General features: G+C 42.6%; 1 protein-coding gene across 2 annotated transcripts in view; it reads right to left on the minus strand.

Annotated features, from left to right (window-relative positions):
- The window catches only part of mapre2 (microtubule-associated protein, RP/EB family, member 2), a 121254-nt gene extending 100767 nt beyond the window's left edge, over nucleotides 1-20487 (minus strand). The window contains exon 1 of one of the 2 annotated variants that reach the window (XM_060824362.1): nucleotides 20133-20487. The gene's annotated coding sequence lies outside the window, so the exon portion shown is untranslated. Of the gene's footprint in view, nucleotides 1-19642; nucleotides 19725-20132 lie in introns of those variants that run through there. The other variant, XM_060824363.1, reaches the window with a different exon arrangement.
- Between the last annotated feature and the right edge of the window lie 1099 nt (nucleotides 20488-21586).

Here is a 21586-nt window from a genome sequence, read left to right on the forward strand (position 1 = left end):
GCAGGCTGAAGGGGCTAAATAGCCAACACCTGCTGCTAATTTGTAATTTTGTATCAGTTTGTGTTGGCACTGGCAAAACAGGAGACTGGCTATTTCTACGGGCACGTTGTAGAGGCAAGGTGCAGTAGCTTCTGGAAATGCATAGAAGCCCTGCACTCCGTCCTGAGCAGCAACTGTTGCAATCATTAAGGCAAAGCAAAATGGCAGCAGAGGTGATGGAGGTCTCAACCTCACGCCAGATGTCTCATCCTTTCCAAGAGACAGAGTGATTTTTGCAGGTACGCAGATGGAAGAGGAACCATACACAGGACCCCAACTGGTTTTATCTCCGGACACTCCAGGATTTTGACCCAGTAGCACTGAAGAAACAATGTATTTTCAAGATAGGATGGGGAGTGGCTTGAAGGGAAAATTGTAGATGGTGGTGTTTCCATGCATCTGCTGCAGTTGTTCTTCTAGAGGGTAATAGTTGTCTGGAAAGTGCTATTAAAAGGATTTTATTTTTGTTGAATTTCTGCAGTGCATCTTGTAGATGGTACACACGGCTGCTCCTGCATGTTGGCAGTGGAAAGAGTGGACGTGGTGCAAATGAAGCAAGCTTTGTCCTGGTTGATGTAACTCATCCAGGCAAGGGAAAAAAAAGTATTCCAACACACATCTGACATGTATTGTAGATGATGGAAAGGTTTTAGGGTCAGGTGATGAGCTACTTGCACTATTCACAGCCTCTTACCTGCTTATAGTCACTACTTATATGGCACTTCCAATTCAGTTTCTGGTTAATGGTAACCCACAGGATGTCAATAGTTAGGGATTTAGTGTTGGTTAGACTGGTTTGTCAATGCATACCTGGATATTTTCCAGGTTTTGTTACATTTGAACATGGACTACGTCAGTATCTGAAGAGTCACAAATGGTGTTGAACATTGCACAGCGAACAGTGCCACTTCTGACTTTATGACAGAAGGAAGGTTATTGATAGAAGCAGCTGAAGATGGTTGAGACTAGAACAGTAATGCATTAACCCACATCAATTGAATAAACCATGAAGATACATGATGGAGAAGACCCTTCTACTACCTGACATGCTGCACCATGTGGAGAGCCCTGACCAGGTTGCAAAATAGTAAAATTGGGATAAGGGATTCCAGGTTTGAATCTCATGAGCCTTACAAAAGTCAGACAAAATAGCTCAATGTTCATATACACAATGAGAGAGTGTACTGACAGTGATAAGAAAAACAACTGTAAGGATGCAGCAAAGTTTGACCAAGTACTCAATGCATTTGATGAGTACTTGATATTAGACAGAATGCTGTAATTGACCTGGGTCAAGTTAATAGAAGCACCTAGGATCCAGATGACTTATTTGTGAGCAAGTTATGATTCGCAGGCATTGCAACAATGCCTTTGAGTGAAGAATACAAAGGATTTAAGAGTGATATGGGCCGGGTGCTGGCAGGTGGAATTGGATTGGGTTGGGATATCTGATCGGCATGGACAGGTTGGATCGAAGGGTCTGTTTCCATGCTGTACATTTCTAGGACTCTATAACTAATCAGAGACCAAATTCTTATGGGATTGAATGATGAGGTCCTATTAAGGTTGCTCAGTTCAGACAAGACTTTTAAACTGATGAAATCAGTCTAGGCAGTGTCAGCCATGAAAACAGAGCAAACACATAAAAGGAAACAACATTGATATGAGCAGTTTATAGAGTTGGTCAAATTTGTTCACCAAAAAGGGGATTCAATGCATTTGTTAACATAGCCATGTCCAGAAGAAGGCACCATAGCCACCAATACTTCTTGTTCCAGGTGTGACACCAAGCAGGACCACCGATGGAAAGTATGTCACCATTTCAGGGGCACATGCTGTCAAAAACAAAGCTTCCATTTCAGAGATACAGAACCCCAGCACCAATGATTCAAAAGCATACAGGAAGTTGAAGTCTCCTAGCGATTTGGGAATTTTTCCTGAGAAGTATTCCAGATGACCGAGGATATTTGAGGTACAGACTTCTTTGTTAAATGGACACAAAATGGTATTAAAAGGACCAGACCAAACCCTCTCAAAATACATTATGATTGTCTCGACCCAAATGTTTTCTTATTTTAAACAGGCAAATGTAAAGCATTGCATTGCAGATGAAATTTGATTAGTTGAGCAAAACATTTTATTTTTCTGAAATTAAGAGTCTAATGATGACTATGAATCCATTGCCAATCGTCAGAAAAATGCAGCTGTTCCAGAAATGTGCCATCGGGAAGGAAACTGTCATCCTTGCCTCGTCTCGCATACATGTGACTCCAGATGCACAACAAGGTTGACTCTCAACAGCCCTCTAGGTAATTAGGGATAGGAAATAAATACTGGCCCAGCCAGTGAAAATCTCATCCCATGAATGAATAAAAAAACCTCAAATTGTGTGCAGTCACTGCGACCACAGATTCTCCAATACTCCAGTATACCTCTATGGCCCAGGGGGCACCTCCGTGAGACTCTTAGACTACACAGCAACTGGACACATTGATAAGAAAGTTCAGATCTTCCATGTCACCCTGATCAACATTTGTCTTCATTGAACAAGGGATGATGGTAGTGCCAGAGTTCAGAGACTAAATCTAAGAGGACCCATTTTCAGAAAACAGGAAGAACGTGACTAAAGCATTGGCAGACTGCTAAATGCATACATATCCAACAACAGCACGTCGCAGCAGAAAGTCTAAAAGGGTGCTGAGATGACATTATACATCTGGAAAAAAAAACACTCCACCATCAATATAAAAGTTACAAGAGATGAGGCTGACTGAAATAAAAGATCATGACACGAAAAAGACCAAAAGGGAAAAGGATACCTACACCCACTTTGAGGGAGGAAATCAAACTCCAATCCTACACAGAACCAACAGTAGAAATCTAAATTTCCATATTTTTGATAACTCTGCACTCATCTAGAAATGATGGGATCAGTCTGGCAAAATTGCATGACAATGCACATCAAGCAATTTTCAGATAACAACAGAAATTTATATGGTACCAAATGGGCATTACCTTCAATTACCAAATCTAATGGACTGGTATAAATGACTTTTTTTCCCAAACACAGCACATTTACAGATTATACTGTTGCAGATAATTATAATTCTTATTATCCAAACTTATTTTCTTACAGTCTGTAGAGAAAAGTATGTCTTCACTTACAGTCTACAAGAATCTGGCCTCTATCTGGAAGTGAAAGGCCAATCTTCCAAAGCACTATAATGCAAGGTTTGTTTAAAAAAAAAACACACAGGTTTTTCTTAAACTGTCCACTATATATAACAATTTTTATGACTATGTTGTTCCATTTCATTCGTGGTTAAAGATTTCAGAATCCAACTATTTCAATCATATAAACTTATATGTTAAACAACAAGCTTCAAAATATTCTGACTGCAAATGCAAATACCTAACAAAATACAGAAATCACATTGAACATTCTATTCTTATAAAATTTGTAGAAAATCCAGAGTAACACACTATAGACTATTTCTAACATTTTATTTTCTCATACACTGAAATTTCCATGCCACTTCAGTTTCTGAAGAAAATAAGGTCAAACTATGCAAGTCCCTGAAGTTATTTCACATGGAAAATTATTTTTAAAACCCCAGTTATTTTTGTGCTAAAATGAAAGTAGATAATGCATGACTCCATGTAAGGATACAGTCATGTGCTTAGCAAACTGATACAGGAAGTTAAGAACGACAGTCAGATTTGAATTGCAGCCAATAGTTTTTCTGCTCCAATACTTGCTTTTGATAAGTCTGAGTAATCAGTGTACAATATCTAATCACTTCATCTACAGCTCTGGTCTATACTGAACAGCACTAACCTGCTTTTTTGAATCTCATCTTTGAAGACTTTTTTCACACTACGACTGGCAGACATACTGGAAATAGATCCTTCACTAGTTAAAAATAGAAGGTAAAAAAATGACCAAGACACTCACGCTATTCTGAAACTTCTAGAGGATCCAATGTTGCTCAAACTCCCTACAATAATCACAAATAGTGAGAATCTATGTCTCAAATTGTCAGGAAAAGAAAACCAAAGTGGAAGATTTAGCAGTTTAGCAGACATGAACATGCTACAACATCTTATAAACAATAAGTATATAGGAAACAATTAGACAAAAACACAAAGTGCTGGAGAAACACTGCAGGTTTAGCAGGAAGCGGAAGCAGAAACAGTTCAGCTTTCGAGCCAGATAGGACCATTCTTCAGAAATGAAAGAAGCTGGAGAACGATGGAGGGGTTTTTTTATGCCAGTGACAGACGGAGAAGGAGGAACAAGTGGAAGAGGTGATGAGGGGGCCCATAACAAAAGACAAAAGCCATGATAATGGTGATAAAGGGGAATACTTGTGACAATGTTGTTAATTGTGGAAGGGGAAAAATAATGCCTGCGCTGCTGAGAGCGAAGCCAACAAGATACAGCCAGGGGAAGGGTGGAGGATGTAAGAAAGGTTGAAGCCAGAGTTCATACTTTGAAATTGTGGCACTAAATATCGAGTCCTAGAGACTATAAAGTGCCTAAGCATAAAGTGAGGAGTTTTCTTCCAATTTGTGTTGAGCTTCATTGAAAGCACTGCAGCAGGCCAAGAATGGAAGTGTTAACAGGGAAGCAAGGTGGTTTATTAAAATGACAGGTGGGGGATTCAAAATGGTGGCGATCCAGTAGGTCAGAGTTTGCTGAGCTCTGCCCAGGACCCAGATAAAATGGGGTATCTATGCTCCCTTCACCTCTTAAACTACTAAAAATAGTTTTTCCCAGCTGCTATAGCCATTTTGCACCAAACGTTAGCAGTTTGGTACATTCTAAAATTACCAAAAGGTAACAGGCAGGGACCCCTCGCCCCACCCCCTCCCTGCAGCAATGGATGCATCCGCGGCTGTCCAGGGGGCTTTACCAACAGAGACGAGTCTGGTCTCGGAGTTTGTCAAGCTCAGAGAGGATCGATGCTTCGATGGGGGAGACCTGGTCCAGGTGGGCTCAGTCATGCTGTAGAAGAATGATCGGGAGACAGACAGCCTTGAGCAGCGCTTCGAAAGGGCAGAGCAACAGGCCATGGCCTCCAAGACCATGGCTGAATCTTCCGTGGGTCAGGTCCGGGCACTGGAATGCTGAGTCCGGGCCTTGGAGAAGCAGGTCGATGACCTCGAAAATCAAGGCCGTCAGAAGAATATCCCAGTTGCTGGGCCTTCCTGAATAGGAGGAAGAAGGCCAGCTTGTTAACTTTTTGGAGCAATGGCTCCCACAACTGCTGAGGCTGGAGCCTGAGGTAGGCCGGGTGTGGATTGAGCGGGCCCACGAGGTTGCTGTGTGCAAACACGGATCAGGCCAGCGCCCCTGCCTGGTTCTAGTGCAACTCCAGCATTACAGAGATAAACAAATGTTGCTGGAGGCCTCCAGAGCACTGAAGGATCCCCAAGCTGTGGTATACAAGGGATCCAAAATAATGCTGTTTCAAAGCTTTTCTCCGGTCATGGTACACATGAGGAAGGAGTTTAACGAGGTAAGAAGAGTCTGAAGGATTTAAATATTCAGTATTCCATGAGATATGCAGCAACACTGCGCTTCAGTCACGGAGGGTCTGTGCATAACTTTGGATTGCCGGAAAAAGCGAAAGAATTTTTGAATGCTCATAAATAGACTGATTGACCTGAATTAGATGGACAACTATTTTATTTTACCCCGCTTTTCCATCTTTCCTGGTTTCTCATCTTTTTAGTTATAATTTGCCTTGTTTATCTGGTTGTTGGAGGGTGATTTTAAGTTTCCCTTTAATATATGTTGGGATTGTAATTTTTTATATATTATTTCATGTTGCTGCTTTGCCAAGAATGCCTAGGGTAATAATATGGAAGGGGCAGGGTGGATGGATGCCCACTTAATTTCCTTGCTGTAAGATCTTGGTATTTGTTTACCTTACTTTGCAATGTCTGGGGTGAGGGCATGGCCTCAGCTGGAAGGAGTCATGGTGGGATTATTGGATGGTAGGCGTGTCCCCTGTTGACAAGGGGGAAAAAATCTCCTTTTAGTTATATTTTATGTTGTTATTTCTTAGCAGTAGTTTTTAGTAGTTTTGTTTTAGTAGTTTCAAAGGTTGTATTTTTAAATTTGAGTCAATTGTTTCCGGTCTCTACTCGATGCATTTTGAGTGGGGTTCTTCCTCCTGGGGGGTGGGGTCTCAGATTTTCCTGAACAATCATGGCTAGTCATTAGTTTAAATGGTGCACCTGGAATGTCAAAGGAAGTCACTCGCCAATTATAAAAGGAAAAATATACTGTCAAGTCTTTTTAAAAAAAGAGAAGATCGATGTAGCCCTTTTACAGGAGAAACACCTAACTGATAAGGAGCATTTGAAGCTGCAGCAGGGAGGATGTGTCCAGGTGTACTTCTCATCTTTGAACTCAAAGTAGGGGAGTAGCCATGCTCAACCGGAAGAATCTTTGATTTCAAATGTTAAGCCAAATAAAAGGTGAGTCTGGGTGGTTTATAATACTTAAAGCTCTAATATAGGAGAGGAGTACAGGAATTTGAATATATATTGCCCCCCAGCATGTCCTTTTAAATTCGTAACAGATGCGCTTTCCAGGTTGATGGCCCTTGGGGCATGTCACACAATTTAAGGGGGAGATTTTACTATATTGTTGATCACGAGGTGGACAGGATACCTAGGAGCTCTGCAGGTATATCTCTGCAATCTAGGTAGTTGGTTGATCTGAATAGGGAGTTAGGACTGGTAGATGTGTGGAGGTGTCTTTTTATTCTAACCCACACAAGTGCCATACCAGAATAGATTTGGTTTTTGTCCCCCTCGACCTTTTTGAATTCAATACTGTCCTGTAAAATAGGGAATATAGCTGTTTCCGACCACGCGACAGTGTATATGAAGGTCAAGGGTAGTGGTGATAAGATGGACTCCAGGCACTGGCGTATGGAGCCTTTTCTATTGAAGGATAGTGCGTTTATAGAATACTTTTCACAGGAATTTAAAGCTTTCTGGGGCATAAACTTAGGTACGGCCAGTAATCCATTGGTGATGTAGGAGACTGCCAAGGCCGATGCGCAGGGTTTGATTATCTCGTATCCCGGAAATGACAGAAGGGAGAAAAACAGCATCTGCACGAAGCTCGCCTGAAGGCAGCTAAGTCAGTGTATGTTGATAGGCTGTCCACAACTAAATTACAGCCCTCAGGGCTACTTTGAATGCTGCACTTACTCAAACAGCAAAGAGGGAGATACTATTTGCAAAGCAGAGACTATTTGAGTGTGACGATAAGCCGAACAGGTATCTCCCATACCATGCCAGAAAGAAGAAGTCTCCCCAATCTATTACATCTATTAGAGAAGGTGCTGGTACTTTGACTGGTGATCCTAAAAAAAAGTCAATGCAGCATTTAGAAAGTTCCATTTTGAGCTGTATCAGTCGGAGGGCTATGAGGATACAGCGAGGAAGATGGAGTCTTTAAGAACTTGGACCTCGCGGGTGTAGCTTCGGAGCAGGTGTCTTTTTTGAATGCCCCCCGACAACTCGAAGTGCAGGAGGCAGTGAGGCAGCTCCAGAGCGGCAAAGCCAGATGGATTTCAGACTGAGTTCTATAAAGAGTTTATAGACGAATTGGCTGGATCACTTCTAGAACTACTCATTTAATCCAGGTAGTTTCCCACCCTCTTTGAGAGAAGCAAATATTTCTCTCAAGAAAGGAAAAGTCCCAGACGACTGTACTTCGTATGGGCCTATATCCCTATTGAATGTGGACATTAAAATCCTCTCAAAAATGCTGACATTAAGATTGGAGAGGGTTTTGCCATTTATTATAAAAGAGGATCAGATGAGGTTTATTAAGGGTCGCAGATCTACTAATAATATCAGAAGAGTGTTAAATACGGTACAAGTCTGCCAGCAAAGAGCGATACCGGGATTAGTCATCTCCCTAGACGCAGAAAAAGCATTTGACTGGTGGAATGGCCATATCTTTTTTTACACAATGGAATGATTTGGCCTTGGAGACGTTTTTACCAAATGGGTCGCAGTGCTATATAATGACCCGAAAGCAGCGTGGATTACCAATGGCATAAGATCAGATAGATTTAGTCAAGGATGCCCTCTTTTGCCACTATTATTTACACTAGTGATCAAACCTATGGTGGAAGCCATCCAAATGGACCCCAACATAACAGCCCTGGAGGTAGGATCAGGTCAGCATAAAATCAGTTTATGCAGATGGCATCATTCTTAAATGATCCATTGACATCTGTTCCCCACCTAATTTAAATGGTTAATTTATTTGGCATGTTTTCAGGGTACAAAATTAATTTTATGAAATCAGAGGCCATGTCAGTAGGAGGTCTTGCCAGTATATCCAACTTTGTGGATGGAACCCACTTCCCCTTTTGGTGGTCACAGGGAAGTTTTCTCTATTTAGGTATTTTTATTACCCTGGTATTTGGCCAGCTACATAAAGCTAACTATACGGATCTATTAAAGAAAGTAAGGCAGGACCTCCAGTGTTGGGAAGGTCTCCCAATATCCTGGTTAGGAAGAATAGCTCTGGTCAAGATGAATGTTCTCCCTTGCCTATTATACCCTATGGGAATGCTTCCTTTCATGTTGCTGAGATTGGTGCTGAGTAAGCTTTACGGTTGGCTTAGTTCCTTTGTTTGGAATCATAGACAGCCCCTTATTAAATTAGATAACTTGCAGCTCCCACAAGAAAGGGGAAGTCTGGATTTCCCGGATTTTAGAAAATACCAACTGAGCTCCCGGTTATCATATGCGGCTGATTGTGGATTGTGAGAGGCCCAATCAATTTGGCTGGATATAGAGGCTTCCCAAGCAAAATGCCCCCTCATCAATTTTTTGTTTATAGATAAGATGAGAAGTGTCACGAATCATTGTAAAGGCCTGAATGTCCTCAACACAATCAAAGCTTGGAGGATGATCCGACAGGGTGAGGGTAATCTTAAAAAAAAATCTTCCCCTTTAGTCTGATAGTGGGAATTTGGGATTTCAGCCAAACCTGGACTCAAAAGTTAGGGGTGGAAATCTCCTCAGATATGGAAGGACATCTGGGAAAATGCCAGGAAGATGTGTAATAGGACTCAAGCTAGTCAACTGAAGATATTTAATAGTGCCTGTATAGCACCAGCGTGGCTTGCAAAGTTTAAGTCAGGAACATCCCCAATGTGCCTGAAATGTAAAATAGAAGTTGGTATTCTCACTCATTGTTTGTGGACATGCCATAAGCTCTGTAAATAGTTGGACAGTGTAGCGAATGCCTGAGCAAAGATTTTGGGAACTGAGATTGGGCTGGACCCTGTGTCTCTCCTTTTGGGCTTTCCAAATCTTCCTTCTCTAGGTACATATGGGAACAAACGATTTACTATTCCTTTCCTTTTGTGTGAGGAAAAGCATTTTAGCAAGTTGGGTATCGGAAAATCCCCCAGGACTTTCTATTTAGGGCCTTTGTTTAGCCGTGAGGATGAGGTCTGTCGGTTTGGGAGCCCCTGGGAGGAAAAATCCTATATAAATACGGGTCTTGTTATACAGCCATAGAGTCATAGAGATGTACAACATGGAAACAGACCCTTCGGTCCAACTTGTCTATGCCGATCAGATATCCCAAGTCCCACCTGCCAGCACCTGGCCCACATCCCTCCAAACCCTTCCTATTCATATATCCATCCAAATGCCCTTTAAATGTTGCAATTGTACCACTTCCTCTGGCAGCTCATTCCATACACACATCACCTCTGTGTGAAAAAGTTACCCCTTAGGTCTCTTTTATATCTTTTCCTCTCACCCTAAACCTATGCCCTCTAGTTCTGGACCGGCCGAACCCAGGGAAAAGACTGTCTGTTTATCCTATCTGACTTGATATAAATAACAAACAAACATTCAAAATAAAATTCTGTTTTTCATTAGTTATGCATGCATTGTAGTCTTTTTTTATATGGAGTTTTTTTTCCCTTATAGCTTAATTTGTGTTTTGGTAGTTTGTATAGTAGATTAGTAGTTTGTTTTCTTTATTTATATTGATGTTGCCATTATATTGTAAAATAGTTACACTATTGTATTCATTTTGTAGTTTTGAAAAAAAAAATCCAAAAATTTTTCTTTTCAATAAAAAAATATTTTAAAAATGAAAGGTGACTGGGGAATGGTCATTCTCATAAGCAAAGTGGAGATATTTCACAAAGCAGTTACCCAGTCTCCATCTGATATCACTACTGTAATGAAGAACTCAGTGTGAGTGCTGAACACAGCAAACTGGATTAAAAGTACAACTGAAATGCTGTTTCACTTGGGAGGTATGTTTGAAGCATGGATGATGAGAACAGAGGTGGTGAGTAGGCAAGTGTTAAACCTTCTGCAATTGCACCAAAAGGTTCCATGGGGAAGTGAAGTGAGGAACTATTGAGATAGATAGAAAAGTTGAAAATGTGTTGCTGGAAAAGCGCAGCAGGTCAGGCAGCATCCAAGGAGCAGGAGAATCGACGTTTCGGGCATGAGCCCTTCTTCAGGAATGAGATCGAAAAGTTGACCAGGGTATCACAGAAGGAATGGTCCCTGTGGTATGGTAACAATGGAGGGGAAGATATGTTTGCTGGTACTAAGTATCCTGCTAGTGATGGTGGAGTAATTCACCACTCAGGACCTCTCTATCTTTTTAAGAAGGTAGCCTTGAGCCTAACTTTTTCTTGTTTTGAAGGCAAAGGATGTCTGTTGTGTTCCAGATGCAATTCGATTGGTCAAACTACTTGACATTAAACAGTACAGTTGAAATACAAAAGAATGAATTTAGAGTAACAACTTATTGGAAAACTTAAAAATCAGATGTACAGCATGGAAACAGATCTTTTGGTCCAACTCGTTCATGCCGACCAGCTATCCTAAATTAATCTGTCCCATTTATCAGCACATGGCCTACATCCTTCTAAATCCTTCCTTATCATTTACCTATCCGGATGTCTTTTAAATGTTGTAATTGTATTCAGTATGATTTAAATGCCTCCACCACTTCCTCTGGCAGTTCATTCTATACGTGCACTTACAGAATAAATGCATGTAACTACTAACTGTTATTATGGGATGTTATTACTAATAAAATAATATCCCATAATCAAACCCATTGGCGAAAAGGCAAATTCAGAAACAGATTTTGTCTCATGCAATCCAGCAGCTCAGAAACAAACCCCCCAGATTTTGGCTGTAATCGATAGGGGGAAAAATAACTTCCACTTCAACCCACAACAGAAGCTGCTGAATCTGAAAGCCAAAAGCTAGAAATCCTGGTCCTCGAGTTAGAGAGATGTCTGTGAGAGCCAGCCACATCCATCTGGGCTGTATCCACTGCTCCAACTCCAAGCAAAAATCTCAAGGTCTCCCAAGCTGTCTTCTGCATCACAGGCGACTTATCACCTCTCATTCGATCCCACCCTTACTCCCTGCAAAAGAAACCAGGACAAAACAATCTCCCAAACCTACAGTACCATCACAGTAGAAAATGATCTTTTGAGTAAAGAGAACGGAGGAGTGGAAAGTAAGGACATAGGGAACCCTGTCGTTGTTGTGGGAGGGAGAAAAGTGAGGGGGGGGGGTGAAATGAGAGAAGTGGTCTGGACATGGTTGAGAGCTTTGTCAACCACAATGAGAAAGGCATCCTCGGTTAAAGAAAAGGAGGAAATTTTAAAGACACTCCAATGGAAGGGGGATCAACGGAACAGATGTAATAAGACAGAAACAGGGAAAATGGAATGAAATTGGTTGTGAGGAAATTAGTCAAGGTAATTTAAGAGTAGGTGGGATTAGAGTAAAACCACAGGGATATTTGCAATTCAAATGACCATTTTCCACTACCTCCAGCAGTTGCAACTACTCAGCAATCATATCCAAAATTGTCCAAGACCTGCACAACATCCAAGTTAGGGCTCACAACTATCAAGTAACGTTCATATCACGCAACTGCTCGGCAATGACCCTCTCCAACAAGACAGAATCCAACCATTACCCCTTGACATTCAATGGCATTACCATCATTGAAAGACACATTATCAACATCTTGGGCCTTACTGTTCAGCAGAAACTCAATCAGACCAGCCATATAAATACACTGTTACAGGAGTAGGTCAGAGGCTAGGCATTCTGTGGCAAGTAACTCACCTGTCTCCCCAGTGCCTGTCTACCATTTGCAATGCACAAGGTAGCAGTGTGTTGAAATATGCACTCCATTTGTTTGGAAGGGTGCAGCTGCAACATTCAACAAGCTTGACACCATCCAACATAAAGCAGCCTGTTTGACTGACACCCCACCTTCAATTTCCACTCCATTCACCTCCAATACATTGTGGCAGCAATATAGTCCACATACAAAATGCACTTGAACAACTCAAAGACCTTTCAGCAATACTTTCCAAACCAGAAACCTCTAACACTCTGAAGGTCAAGTGCAGCAAACAAATAAAAACACCACTTGCAAGTTCCTTTCCAAGCTACAAACCATCCTGGAACTCCAATTGTATGCATTTATCTAAAGACAGCAGCGGAACATCTTCTCCACAGCGAGTAAGTGTTTATAATAAATACTGGTTGAGTCATTGATATGTACATCCCATGAACAAATTCTTTGAAAAAAATCTGAGTACTTATCACATTCATCTTGGCTAATGAATCTACATTTGCTTCTAGGAATAAATTGTTCAAATTTATATTCAGTATGATTTAAATGCCTCCAGGAACTCCCACTCGAACAGTAACCTCCTATACCCTATAGCTCCACTGGAATGTTTTCCTAACATCGGCTTCAATATAACGTATGTTCCTCTCTCCATTGTCAGAGGAATTCCTTGCCTCAAGACATTGTAGATTTACCTGCAGCACAGGAAATCCAGAAGTTCAAGAAGATAGCTTACCACTACCTTCTCATGCTGAAAGTGAGGACTGCAGATGCTGGATATTAGAGAGTGTGGTGCTAGAAAAGCACAGCAGGTCAGGCAGCAGAGGAGCAGGAAAATTGATGTTTCGGGCAATAGCCCTTATCAGGAATGAGGCAGGGAACCTCAGGGGTGGAGAGTTAAATGGGAGGGGGTAGGGCTGGGGGGGGAAGGTAGCAATAGGTGGATGGAGGTGGGGGTAAAGGTGATAGGTCCGAGGGGAGGGTGGACTAGACAGGTGGGACAGATCATGAGGGCGGTGCTAAGCTGGAAGGTTGGAACTGCGATAAGGTGGAGGGAGGGGAAATGAGGAAACTGGTGATATCCACATTGACGCCATGGGGTTGGAGGGACCCGAGGCAGAAGGTGAAGCGTTTTTCCTCCAGGTGTTGGGTAGTAAGGGAGTGGCAATGGAAATGGCTTAGGACCTGCATATCCTCAGCGGAGTGGGAGGGGGAGTTGAAGTGTTCGCCCACGGGGCGGTGAGGTCGGTTGGTGCAGGTGTCCCAGAGATGTTCTCTGAAGCTCTCTGCGAGTAGGTGTCCTGTCTCCCCGATGTAGAGGAGACAACATCGGGAGCAACGGATACAATAAATGACGTGTGGAAGTACAGATGAAACTTTGATGGAAGTGGAAGGCTTATCTGGGGCCTCTGACGTTGGTGTGGGTGCATGTTTTGCAATTCCTGTGGTGGAGAAAGTGAGGACTGCAGATGCTGGAAATCAGAGCTGAAAATGTGTTGCTGGAAAAGCGCAGCAGGTCAGGCAGCATCCAAGGAGCAGGAGAATCAACATTTTGGGCATGAGCCCTTCTTCAGGAATTTTTTCAGGATTCTGCTGCACTTTTCCAGCAACACATTTTCAGCCCCAATTCCTGTGGTGGCAGGGGAAGGTCCTGGGAGGGAAGGATGGGTTGTTGGTGCGTGTGGACCTGACGAGGCAGTCACGGAGGGAACAGTCTTTACAGAAAGCGGATGGGGTGGGGAGGGAAATGTGTCTCTGGTGGTGGGGTCCATAGGATGATGCAATGTATTTGGAGGTTGGTGGGGTGGAAGTTGAGGACGGGGGGGTTGGGGGGAGCTGTCCTTGTTGCAGTCGGAGGGAAGGAGTTCGAGGGTGGAGGTATGGGAAGTGGATGAGATGCATTGATCAGGGCATCAGCAATGACATGAGAGGAGTAACTGCGGTCTTTAAAAGTGGCGGCCATTTGGTCTGTGCCGTGGTGGAATTGGTCCTCCTGGAAAAAGGTAAAAAACGAGGACTGCAGATGCTGGAAACCAGAGTCTGAATTACAGCGGTGCTGGAAAGGCACAGCAGGTCAGGCAACATCCAAGGAACAGAAAAATTGATGTTTCGGGCAAAAGCCCTTCATCAGGAATAGAGGCTGGAGGCCTGCAGGGTTGAGAGATAAATGAGAGGGGTTTGGGGTGGGGAGAAAGTAGCATGGAGCACAATAGGTGAATGGGGGTGGGGATGGAGGTGATAGGTCAGAGAGGAGGGTGGAGTGAATAGGTGGAAAGGAAGATAGGCAGGTAGGACAGGTCATGGGAATGGTGCTAGCTAGAAGGTTGGAACTGGGGTAAGGTGGGGGGGGGGGGGGGGGGGGGGGAATGAGGTAACTGGTAAAGTCCACATTGATGCCCTGGGTTTGAAGTGTTCTGAGGTGGAAGATGAGGCATTCTTCCTCCAGGCATTGGTGGTGAGGGAACGGCGGTGGAGGCAGCCCAGGACCTGCCTGTCCTCGGCAGTGGGAAGGGGGAGTTGAAATGTTGGGCCATAGGGCGGTGGGGTTGATTGGTGCGGGAGTCCCGGAGATGTTTCCTAAAGCACTCTGCGAGGAGACGTCCAGTCTCCTCTCCAATGTAGAGGAGACTGCATCGGGAGCAATGGAAACAATAAATGACATTGGTGGATGTGCAGGTAAAACTTTAATGGACGTGGAAGGCTTTACAGGAAATGACATTGGTGGATGTTTCCTTCTGGGAGCAGAGACGGTGGAGACAGGAATTGGGAATAAGGGATAGCATTTTTGCAGGAGGTAGGGTGGGATGAGGTGTAATCCAGGTAGGTGTGGGAGTCAGTAGGTTTGTAGAAAATGTCTGTCGAATCGTTCACCATTGATGGAGATGGAGAGGTTTAGGAAGGGGAGAGAGGCATCAGAGATAGTCCAGGTAAATTTAAGGTCAGGGTGTTGGTCAAGTTAATGAATGGTTCAACCTCCTCATGGGAGCACGAGGTGGTGCCAATGCAGTCATCAATGTAACAGAGGAAAAGGTGGGGAGTGGTGCCCTTGTAACTGCGGAAGATAGACTGTTCCACGTAGCCGACAAAGAGACAGGCATAGCTGGGGCCTACGCAAATGCCCACGGCTACCCCTTCTGTCTGGAGGAAGTGGGAGGATTCGAAGGAGAAATTGTTGAGGGTGAGGACCAGTTCAGCCAAATAATTTAGAGTGTCGGTGGAAGGGTACTGGTGGGGACGTCAGGAGAGGAAGAAATGGGAGGCTTGGAGACTCTGGTCATGGCAGATTGAGGTGTACAGGGACTAAACAGAGTCATAGAGATGTACAGCATGGAAACAGACTCTTCAGTCCAACCTGTCCATGCCGACCAGATATCCCAACCAAATCTAGTCCCACCTGCCAGCACCCAGCCCATATCCCTCCAAACCCTTCCTATTCATACCAGTCTCCACCACATCCTCTGGCAGCTCATTCCATACACGTACCACCCTCTGCATGAAAAAATTGCTCCATAGGTCTCTTTTATATCTTTTCCCCTCTCATCCTAAACCTATGCCCTCTAGTTCTGGACTTCCCAACCCCAGGGAAAAGACTTTGTCTATTTACCCTATCCATGCCCCTCAATTTTACAAACCTCTATAAGGTCACCCCTCAGCCTCCGACGCTCCAGGGAAAACAGCCCCAGCCTGTTCAGCCTCTCCCTATAGCTCAAATCCTCCAATCTTGGCAACATCCTTGTAAATCTTTTCTGAACCCTTTCAAGTTTCACATCTTTTTGATATGAAGGATACCAGAATTGCACTCAATATTCCAACAATGGTCTAACCAATGTCCTGTACAACCGCAACATGACCTCCCAACTCCTGTACTCAATACCCTGACCAATAAAGGAAAGCAGACCAAACACCTTCTTCACTATCCTATCTACCTGCGACTCCACTTTCAAGGAGCTATGAGCCTGCACTCCAAGGTCTCTTTGTTCAGCAACGCTCCCTAGCACCTTACCATTACGTGTATACGTCCTGCAAAGATTTACTTTCCCAAAATGCAGCACCTCACATTTATCTGAATTAAACTGCATCTGCCACTTCTCAGCCCATTGGCCCATCTGGTCCAGATCCTGTTGTAATCTGAGGTAACCCTCTTCGCTGTCCACTACACCTCCAATTTTGGTGTCAGCTGCAACTTACTAACTGTACCTCTTATGCTCGCATCCAAATCATTTATGTAAATGGCAAAAAATAGAGGACCCAGCACCAATCCTTGTGGCACTCCACTGGTCACAGGCCTCCAGTCTGAAAAGCAACCCTCCACCACCACCCTCTAGCTTCTACCTTTGAGCCAGTTCTGTATCCAAATGGCTAGTTCTCCCTTTATTCCATGAGATCTAACCTTGCTAATCAGTCTCTCATGGGGAACCTTGTCAAATGCCTTACTGAAGTCCACATAGATCACATCTACTGCTCTGTCCTCATCAATTTTCTTTGTTACTTCTTCAAAAAAGATCAAGTTTGTCAGACATGATTTTGCACACACAAAGCCATGTTGACTATCCCGAATCAGTCCTTGCCTTTCCAAATACATGTACATCCTGTCCCTCAGGATACCCTCCAACAATTTGCCCACTACCAATGTCAGGCTCACTGGTCTATAGTTCTCTGGCTTGTCTTTACCACCCTTCTTAAACAGTGGCATCACATTTGCCAACCTCCAGTCTTCCAGCACCTCACCTGTGACTATTGATGAAACAGATATCTCAGCAAGAGGCCCAGCAATCACTTCCCTAGCTTCCCAGAGTTCTCGGGTACACCTGATCAGGTCCTGGGGATTTATCCAACTTCACCCATTTTAAGACATCCAGCACTTCCTCCTCTGTAATCTGGACATTTTGCAAGATGTCACCATCTATTTCCCTACAATCTATATCTTCCATATCCTTTTCCACAGTAAATACTGATGCAAAATATTCATTTAGCATCTCCCCCATTTTCTGTGGCTCCACACAAAGGCCGCCTTGCTGATATTTGAGGGGCTCTACTCTCTCCCTAGTTACCCTTTTGTCCTTAATATATTTATAAAAACCATTTGGATTCTTCTTAATTCTATTTGCCAATGCTATCTCATGTCCCCTTTTTGCCCACCTGATTTACCTCTTAAATATACTCCTACTTCCTTTATACTCTAAGAATTCACTCGATCTATCCAGTCTATACTTGACATATGCATCCTTCTTTTTCTTAACCAAACCCTCCGTTTCTTTAGTCATCCAGCATTCCCTGTACCTACCAGCCTTCCTTCCTTTTCACCCTGACAGGAATATACTTTCTCTGGATTTTTGTTCTCATTTCTGAAGGCTTCCCATTTTTCAGCCGTCCCTTTACCTATGAACATCTGACCCAATCAGCTTCTGAAAGTTCTTGTCTAACATCATCAAAATTAACCCTCCTCCAATTTAGAACTTCAACTGTCCGATCCGTTCTATCCTTTTCCATTATTATTTTAAAACTAAATAAAATTATGGTTACTGGCCCTTAACCCAGAGTGTCTACCAACAAAAACTACAAGTAGTCCACATTGGTTCCACTTTCCAACACTTGGCCCATAGCCTCAAATGCTCAAAGTACTTTGTAAAGATCATGAAGTTTCCCTCCACTCCAAATTTCCCTCTGGATGAAAAGTATCCTCAAATGCCCTCTAACATCCTCCCTTTCACCTTGAACTAAGGGAACAATTGCTTTCCATCAACGTTATATACTTCAAACAAATTGCCTCTCAGCCTTGTTGCCCAGAAAACAACCTTAGCTTGTCTAAACTGCTTCATCCCAAGCAACATCCTGGTGAATCTTCTCTAAATCCTCTCCATTGCAATCACATCCTTCATTTTGTGCAGGGACTGCGCACAACATCCCAGCTATGGCCTAACCAAAGTCCTACACAGAACCAAGATATCGTCCTTATGCCTTGACTGACAGAGACAATTGTCCTGTATACCTTAACTACAATGACCTGTTCTATCACCTTTAGGGATGTGTGGACAAAAAACTCCTAGATCCTGCTGTTCCTCGGAGTTCCTAGTGTTCTGCCATTCAATGAGTACTCCCTGTTTGTTACTTCTTCCAAAGTGAATAACCCTATATTTAAATCAGGGTAAAATTCCATCTCCCATAATGACTGTTCCTAATCAAACCTTGCCTCTCCAATTGGAGATTAACACACTCCTTTAGAATTTTCTCCAAGTTTCCCCACCACTGATTTGAAACTCACTGGTATCTAATTCCCTGGGTTTTCTGTACTACTGTGCTTGTAAAATGGAACAACATGGCTGCCATCTTTTTGGTATCCCTTCTATCACTTCAGCTCCGCCTGAAAACCCAACTTTTTGATCAGACTTTTAGTCACCTCTAGTTTCTCCTTCCTTAGCTTTAATGTTCTAATTTTTTTGTTTCTTAAGTAACTTCGGGATGTTTTTCTACCAATGTCAAGTGCAATATAACTAACTTACTATTGGTTCTAGTTTCAACACAAAGTAGACCAGAAAAGGGTAAACCTCACAGAGAAGTAAATTATTCAAAAGGACTATAAAGGGCATAGCTAATTTGAAAACAAGGGTATTACTAATGTGGTTATGTAACAATTCACAATTAACCACAGCCAACATTGTACACTTTAAAACATACTTTGATGTCAATTTATGGAGCCAAAGGAATTCCATTAAAATATTTTGTATCACTGTGCTATTGCTTTGAGTTTATGCAAGAAAGATAGATGCCCTCTCTCATTATCAGTTCTACACACAAGCAGATTTGAAACACTTCAAAATACAACGGAAAAATCAATCACAAAAACACATACACTTGGGCAAATCTGAACTGAAATTGGAGCTTGAGCAAAAAAAAATACAAAAAGCTTGTTTCACACCCAGGAGGCAAGTAAAATTACTACCTCAAGTTTCAATGGTATTTTATGCTTACTCATTGCATAATATCTGTAAAGTTATGAAGTACGATGACGAGAAGCTAACGCATCTGGACAAAAAATTAAATTCGTGTTTGTAGCTAAATAGTTAGACAAAAAGGATTAAATTAGATCAATATCAAATACGAGGATCTTCTTTCTTGATAACTCCTTCTTCCCTTATTTTAGGTGTGTTAAATATTGGCATTAAAAAGGTAAATAATTAGCGCTTTAAACAGACTAAACAGACTCAATTTATATTTTAAAAAATTGAATCAAAATATTTTGAAGTCACGCACGACTCGCATCCAGGACATCAGAAATTCATTTAAAGTTTCTCAATCACAATGTATACATATTTAATTTCAAACTTTGTATTAAAATGGCATTAAACAGATGTCCTAATCAAATTAAAGCAATCGCATTCTAAGAGAAATCGTTTGGGGTTTCTTCACACCTACTTCTAAAGAGTTTTCATTGACGATTCTCCCACGGAGTAAACACGCTGATCGCTGGGATTCTTGAGGTATCCCGGGCTCGTTTAAAAAATACTTATAATATTTTAACAATTTAAAACACCGGAAATGCACAATTTGTGATTTGTTTTTCATGTATTTCGGTGACACTTAATTGGCCTATGTACATTCCCTCTTGATCTCTTCCCTTGTGTACAGCTCTCAGCTGTCAGGGAAGGTTCGGCTGCAAGCAAACATCGGGCCTCAATTCTCCCGAGTGCTTGTGCCGCCCACCCTCTTGAATGACAAAGCAGTCTGGCTGGAGAATCAGAAAAAGGCACTGTGACAATCTCCTGATGGCTGGGCACCCCCCCCCCCCACACACACACACACACACACACAACTGGGCTTCGACCTCTGAACAGTAGAATGGAGTCTTTATTATATATAAAATCCAAAACTCTTACATCACACTGACCGCCTGCAATTTACTTACTGTTTCTGTTGTAAATCTCGCACCAGCGTTGGCCTAAGGCACAGCAATCCTTTCAAAAAAGAACCGGGATTGGTTGAGTGGAGATTTCTTTTTTTAAATTAAAATGTAAATTTTGGCTGCGGGGAGAATCGATAATGATGGGATATTCTCTAGTCAAACTGGTTTCTTCTTGTGTCACTTTCAAATTATATATAAATTCACGGATTTTTGTTATGAAAATGACAGAAACGCCACTGATGTTGACATATGCGGGGCTGGTCTTGTGGCAGTCAGTACTCCCTCTCTGCAAACTCGGGTACTCAGCGCTGCTAACGGGTGTAAATCGCCGCTCGCGCCGTTTCCATAGCTACTCCTCCTCGAGCTCAGGAATTACCATGGATTCCCCTCCCATCTCATCCGATCCAGCACGTGAACGTAGGCAGCCACGCGCCATACACCCACTCCCCATGGCATGGCGCGTTCTTCCGCCTTTGTTTGGAGGTACTGGTGCAGACAGTCTGCACCGAGATCTGTCTCTCCGGAGAAAGGACTGCAACGGCGCGACACCTGCTAACACTTCATTAATAATATTGTTGTTATCGTATACAGAACAAAGATTGCACATTGTGACGTTTTGGAAATTATGTGTAAAAGTAAGCTAGAAGGAGAAACAATGGATGCATGAACGATGCATTGATCAGCAGTGTTTTTGTTGACTAGTGAAACGTTAAGTGGTTATTTCAAATATGATCAAGCATTTGGCTTTTATATATGAAGTCCACATTGATCTGTGAAATATATATGTTTTATAATAGAACCGTGTCATCATTAAGCAACCACATGCCCCTCATCCGTCACATGATTTAAATTGTTGCAACAGCAACGATTAATGATACAAGTTAACGAGGAGATCACCATCAATCTAGTTTTTAGGCGGACTGTCAACATGGTTACGATTGATAAATTGAAGATTATCTCCGGGAACTGCATAGTGTTTTATTTTGCCAGAACGCTTTGTTTATTTATTATACATCTAATCATATCGGGAATAAGAATTGAGCAACAGAGCTATCTAATTGACTATCAGAAAGCCTGGTCACTACCTGGAATAGGAAAGAAATGCACTGAGTGAACAGACAGGTTGGGTGACCATGCCTGGAACCCAGGTGTTTGCAGGTCAGACGACTAAAACTCATTATATCCCAATAGGTATAGTAACACAGACCCCTGCTATTTTAAGGGACACTAATCAGTCAGACTTAAAGTGACCTTTACAATTTCAGAGTTCCAAAGAACTTCAAATACCATCATACCTCATGCTAACAATGCTCCTTCCTTTTGGATGTCAAGGTCATTTTGATGTCAAGTGTTGGTTGAATATTTACACATGGCCCTGGTTTAGTTTTTCAGGTTCTCCCACAGGACATTGTCTGTAGCCCAAACAACCATAATGACTGATTGTTGGTTCAAGAAGT

The sequence above is a fragment of the Hemiscyllium ocellatum genome, chromosome 4 (genome assembly GCF_020745735.1).
Source record: "Hemiscyllium ocellatum isolate sHemOce1 chromosome 4, sHemOce1.pat.X.cur, whole genome shotgun sequence".
In the NCBI taxonomy this organism is placed as follows: domain Eukaryota; kingdom Metazoa; phylum Chordata; class Chondrichthyes; order Orectolobiformes; family Hemiscylliidae; genus Hemiscyllium; species Hemiscyllium ocellatum.